The sequence below is a fragment of the Myotis lucifugus genome, unplaced genomic scaffold (genome assembly GCF_000147115.1).
Source record: "Myotis lucifugus unplaced genomic scaffold, Myoluc2.0 scaffold_263, whole genome shotgun sequence".
NCBI classification, from domain to species: domain Eukaryota; kingdom Metazoa; phylum Chordata; class Mammalia; order Chiroptera; family Vespertilionidae; genus Myotis; species Myotis lucifugus.
The window spans coordinates 510,167-516,441 of record NW_005871311.1 but is presented as its reverse complement, the minus strand read 5'-3'; the positions used below and the strand labels follow the sequence as shown (position 1 = coordinate 516,441).

Genomic DNA, 6,275 nt, shown 5'->3' with positions numbered 1-6,275 from the left:
ACTGATTTTCTTTTACTTTGTATGGCATAATGAACAGACATCTAAGGAAAAAAGAAAGAATTAAAGGATCAAAAATAAACTGAACAGACATCTAAGGAAAAAAGAAAGAATTAAAGGATCAAAAATAAACTGAACTTTTCTGTTGAGGTAGATCACAGATATGTTACAGACACTTGGAAAATATTAATCTTATGTATGTTTATTTGTGTGCGGTGTGGGATACATATGGATAGATATGATAAACACGTGTAAAAAATTTAAGATGGTGTGCTTGCTTCAGCAGTACATATACTAAAATTGGAACAATATAGAGAAGATTAACATGGCCCCTGTGCAAAGATGACACGCAAATGTGTGAAGTGTTCCATATTTTTGGTACTGGAAATATCAAGTAGCAAATTATTGATACATTAGCAAAATTTATTTTGAGAAAAAAATCAGAAACAAAGAAGTAGTTACTCTATGATTCCATTTATATTGTCCAAGGACAGGCAAAACTAATGCAAAAAAAAATTTGAATAGTGATCCTCGTTGGGGCACAAATAGTTATACCCCTCATTCTACATATAATGAAAACCAAAGCTGCTGACGCAGATTGGCAAGGTTATGAGAATAATGAGCAACAAAACTGAGATCTGAATTCCCAAACATGGGCTGCCTCCTCTTGGCTCATACTTCTTGACAACACATGTTTATGGAGCCTACCCTTTATCCCAGGTGTGAGGCATAAAAAAACCAAATGAAAAAAATAAACTTGTCCTATGCCCTAATTGACAACAAAGCACAGAGGGTAGAAATATATTTACTGGAAATGAAATGGATAGGATTCAGTGTGTAGAATAAAACTTTCTTAAATAGATCTAGGCTGTTCATCTCATACCTTTAAGCCCTCACCCTTGCCTTACCCAGGAAGAGAGGAATTTACTAGGCAACAACTTCCGTCCTCGGGTCCAAATGTTCTCTAAGAAACATGCAGAGACTGGAAGGTCTGTCCTTAATTACAGCCATGTGAATGAAGCTATCTCTCAGGGCTAAATTCTCAAGTTCACATGTGAAATGACAAAATGCAGCAGAGCCAAAAATGAAAGCTAATTTTTGAAGGCTATATCTCAGAAGATAATATTTTGGAAGATAATCCCCATGAGAGATGCCAAGTATTGAGCACACTGTGGCAAAATAACCAATGGAGACATAGGCAGCTCACACTGTTTACTGTGAGAAATACAAAGAAAAGCCTGATACCTAACTGTTTTCCTTGTCTTTTCTGTTCAACCACATTGAACGTGGGAGCAATAGTCCAGAAGGAAAGAGTGGAAATGGTGTGTGTGTCTACCTAGCATGGCCAACTCAATTTGATGAGAAAGAGTATCTGCCAAGTGGCTTGTGGCCCCAGCATGGACCCATTAGAGAGACCTTCCTTCCCTCCCACATCTCTTCTCATGCTACTATCTGACCACAAAGTTGGGCTGGAGCCTCAGGCATGGTAAAATAGAGGGTTTACTATTCACTTGCTATTGTTGTTTGTTTGTAATTTCTTCAAAAGCATACTACTAGTATCATTGAGAGCATATTTGGATTTCAGCATATAGTTGAAACAAAATTGTCAGCTCAGATGTATTATTTCTCTTTTGCCATAAGCATGTGTTAAACTTAAGAATATTTATTCAGAGCCCAAGAAATAAGCTCAAGGCTCTTCGTTTTTTTAAGTTCAGGCACGAGTTACAAAGACCCTTCATTATGAAAATTTAATTGAGTCACACGGTTTTGTGTCAATATGCACTGTGAAATATCTTGCTTCTGCCAGTTGGAAAGATATTATTCTTACTTAGGTTTGTAAAATCCTACAACTTTAATTCTTCTCTACCATTCTGAAATAGATCTGGTTTCTGGCCAATTGAGTAAGTAGAATTTATTTTTTTTCTTATAATTGTTTTTATTTTCCTAAAAAAAAATAAAACAACGATATGTGCAACATGAAAAATGAAGCAGGACTGAAATAAATGGCTGTCAACTCAACAAATCTTAAGTAAATTTTATGCCTGCTGCTGCCATTGGTACTCAATATCACTAGATATTTTACCTTGAATAATCACTGATGGACATTGATTTTGTCTTTGCTCTTCACAGCGCAGCAAAATTAATGTGAAAGTCAGACTCAAATGAGTCCCAACGGTGTCCTCCGATCTCTGCTGAAAAGCACATTTCAAACACAGAAGAAATGGCAGCCAGCTGAGACCCAGAGCATCTTGTATTGTAACAATTAATGGATATAAATAGCCCTCACAGGAGAGCTCGGGTTACCTTTATATCAACTTTGGAGGTGAGATTCTGAAACAGTTCATTGAGGTTAATATGATTAATTTTTATAATTTGATTAATCCTTACCAATTAAAATGATGATGTTTCTCTTTTCTCACATTATATTTTCATAATTATCCTTTTGGGTATGTGGGTGTAACAGTGAAATGTCAACAAGGGTACAATAACTGCATAGGAATTTAAAGTCAGGGAAAAATGTTTTCCTGAATGTAAAGAATAAGGAGGAGGGGGTTGGGGGTTGGGGGAGAAGAGAAGGCTAGAATGTGATGTATTGTTCAGTGGGAATGTAGCAGTGAACAGAGGGAATGGCATAGCTCTTTACCTCTCTCTCTCTCTCTCTCTTTCTCTCTCTCTCTCTCTCCCTCCCTCCCCCCTTCCCTCTCTGAAATCAATAAAAAAATATATATTTAAAAATAAATAAATAAGTTTATAGATGATGAATTTTCATAGATAAGGAATGCTTCTTTGTTTTTACATCACCTAGCACCTAACTCCGTTAACCAAACAAAGAAGGTAAGTAAATGCTCAGTCATTTCAAAGTGTAACAAATAAAAGACTTGCCTGACACTATTTTGTGTAATAGGAATAACAGTACCTAACTTTAGGTGTAATTGGTGCCCTAGTCCTAAGCCTTTGGCTCTCCTTTCTGAGCGCCATACTTATTAGTGACATTTCATGGCAAACACACAGCTCTCTGCCTGCAGACTTTTCTCATCGCCCAAGCATTCTTAGCCCCACAGGGCCAGCCTTCAGAGCTAGGTATGGACTCACTAGAAACAGCCCTCATTGAATGACAGCAGACATTGGTGGAGACATAACTCACAGATCTTAGGTGGGACAACTCTGAGTGATACTCAGCAAGGTCTCCCGGCGTTCCTTAGTGGGATTGACCCCAAGGCTCACAACAATCATCATCTGATTGATGCATCCTACATTTCCTTCCTTCTCTGCCCCTGTCTCACGTTTGCATTATCTACTGATGACTCTGGAATCCCCTTCCAAATGCTTCATCTCGTAAGTCTGCTTCAAGGGAAACCCAAATTAAGACACATTGTCTGGCAACATTCTCCCGGATGCTAAAAAATTTTTTTAAATGATTGGACATGGCATCCTATGCTACATAGTATTGTTGTTTTTGATATATTTACAGCATTTATTGAAAAAAATCCGCGAGTAAATGGACCCGCACAGTTCAAACCCATGTTGTTCAAGCATCAAGTGTAACTACATATAAAGACAATGAAAATAGGTGGCTGTAATGCTCAGTCTGAGTACCTGCAGCTTAACACCTTTTCATTACACCAACATGTTATAAGCATGTATGTTAGCTGCACATGTTTGCATGGTATTTACAGCACCTGCACTGGAACTAAAGCAGTGACCACAGCAGCAAAGATGTTCCACACAGTTAATCAGATTGATTCATGGATAGGAAAACCAATTCAATCATTTCTCTTCAGTGCTTTTCTGGTCCAATCTTTTCCCTTGAGCTGTCTGTGCAACACAGACTGCAGAAGAGATTTGGCAATTATTTGGTGTAATGTAATCAAAAGAGATGGCAAATCAAATAATGCAAGGCATAAAGTTATCCGGGAACTAGATTTCATCTGTGTTGATGACCCAACTGCCAAATTGCCACTTGAATCTCTCCTGAATCTTTACCTCCCTTAAAGGAACCAGTTGTATTATCATTTTGGATTTTCATTTTACCATTTTCACATTCAACACAGTTTTAATCAATTAGATTGATTTTTCTCATTCTCAGTCTATGTCAGTGTTTTGAAATATATTGAGTCAATTATTAAGACTAGATTATCTCTATGTTTAAAGTGAATGTTTCCCAATAAGGATTATTTAAAATAATAATAAAGTGAATGTTTCCATTAATAACCAATGAAAGGAAAGGGAACAAACAAGACACAGTAAAGTATCCTTGAAGTGACATACTGCTCATTAAATGTATTACTAATTGTGTGACCTTGACGAAGTTCTTGATTCGACTGGGCCATTTTTTTACCTAAACAATGGGAGTAACCACACCTAATTTTCAGGGGCTTTTGGGAAATAAGCTATCATACATTTAACGTTGCTAGTCCATTGCACGTGCTCAGAGCTGTAATTTCTGTTCTGGTGTTGCTCAATCTTTCCAGCCTAATTTCCAGTCCAATTGTATTAATTGCCTCTGAAACTGATGGTGCTTCTCTCAATTCACATAAGACCAGTTTCAGCCAAGGCTTTCATATGCTTACTATTTCAATCAAGTCAACGAATAAAACTTAGCATGGGCAGCGCATGAGATAGAACTGGAAGAGCCTGTTTCTCTATGTGAAAATGGTTTCCATGGAAAGGAAATGCAATTTTAAGATAAGGCTAGCAATTTAATTAAGTTGAATGTGTCACTAATCTAGGAAGAAAAGCAAATTTGAAATTATTATTTTGGAGTTTTCATTTTTAGAATTCAGCCTACTAAATTGCCAGCTGTAAATATCCAGCTATTATAGGATTGCAAACATTAAATGACACGATGTAATTAAATCACCTAGCATAGTGGTTGGCACAAAAGGCATTCAAATAAGTATGATGACTTCTTAACAAATGGAAACCATGAAATTGCATTACCATACTTGCTATATCATGGTACAAGATAATTTGGATTGACATATATAGGTAAACTACTTCATCCTAATGTTATATACATCAGCGACATTAAATATGTAATATAGTCTTACACATTTAAGACCCAGATACATCATTCATAGGGAAGCAGAATTTTAAATGCCCTTTTCACTTTTTTGCCCATAAACTGCATTTCCTTTCTGTCTTGAAACTAAAGAGTTGGAAAATATTCCCAACCACTTATTCTCAGTGATTTAAATTTAAGAGTTTTGTTGTCAGGAAGAATTGACTATGCCAGTCCTAGGGCTTGCTTTCTCCTCAGGACTCCGATTGTCAGGATAAAATGCATCCATGGCACACGGCCCAATTTGTAAAAGGATCCAGGTTCACACATAACAATTTATGTCTAGAAAGCATCCCTAAATTCTCCATTTGCAAGTTGTTATCCCAGGAGGTATGTAATTCAAGTAAAATAAGAAATCTCTTCTATCGTATTAAATGCCCAAACCATAACATTTTCTATCTATAACAATAACACAATGTGTACACATGCACAAGCACACACACAAGCACAGATCATTAAGAGGCGCTTTTATTTAATACCAGAGGCGCGGTGCACGAAATTCATGCATGGGTAGGGTCCCTAGGCCTGGCCGACAATCAGGGCCGATCAGGTTCCCCGCCTCCCCGCCTCCCTGCCTCCCCGCCTCCTCCTTCCCTTGCTCCCTCAGTGTCCCACCACCGCCACTAGTCACCCACCTTGTTCTGTGCCCCCTGGTGGTCAGCGCAAATCATAGCAAGCGACCGAATTCCCGTTCTCCTGGTCAAACTCCCGAGGGGACACTTTGCATATTAGCCTTTTCTATATATAGATGCCTTTCACTTTAATTATCAGTTTCTATCAAACAACTGATTGGAGAGCTAATGCTGTATACAAAGAACCTATTCTTTCTTTCGTTTCCTTTTCTTTGAGTAAAATATATTCATCTTTTTTTAATATATTTTTATTGATTTCAGAAAGGAAGGGAGAGAGAGAGATAGAAACATCAGTGATGAGAGAGAATCACTGATTGGCTGCCCCCTACATGCCCCCTATTGGGGATTGAGTCAGCAACCAGGCACGTGCTCTTGACCGGAATCAAACCTGGTACCCTTCATTCTGCAGGCCAACACTCCACCACCAGCAAGGGCTATTCATCTTTATTTTGATCTTTTCAGACATGCTCTTTCACTATTTGTAAAATTCAACAGAAAACTGAGCATATTTTGATGCATCCCCAAACTCCCTTTAATTTCTGTAAATATACATCAGTTACAAAGTGAACCAATTCAACCAAAAC

General features: G+C 37.7%; 1 non-coding gene across 1 annotated transcript; it reads left to right on the top strand.

The window, feature by feature from the left end:
* The first annotated feature begins 267 nt into the window (after nucleotides 1-267).
* On the top strand, nucleotides 268-374 carry LOC111828010. Its single transcript, XR_002831765.1, has one exon. It is a non-coding gene; the product is annotated as a U6 spliceosomal RNA (small nuclear RNA).
* The last annotated feature ends 5,901 nt before the right edge of the window (nucleotides 375-6,275 follow it).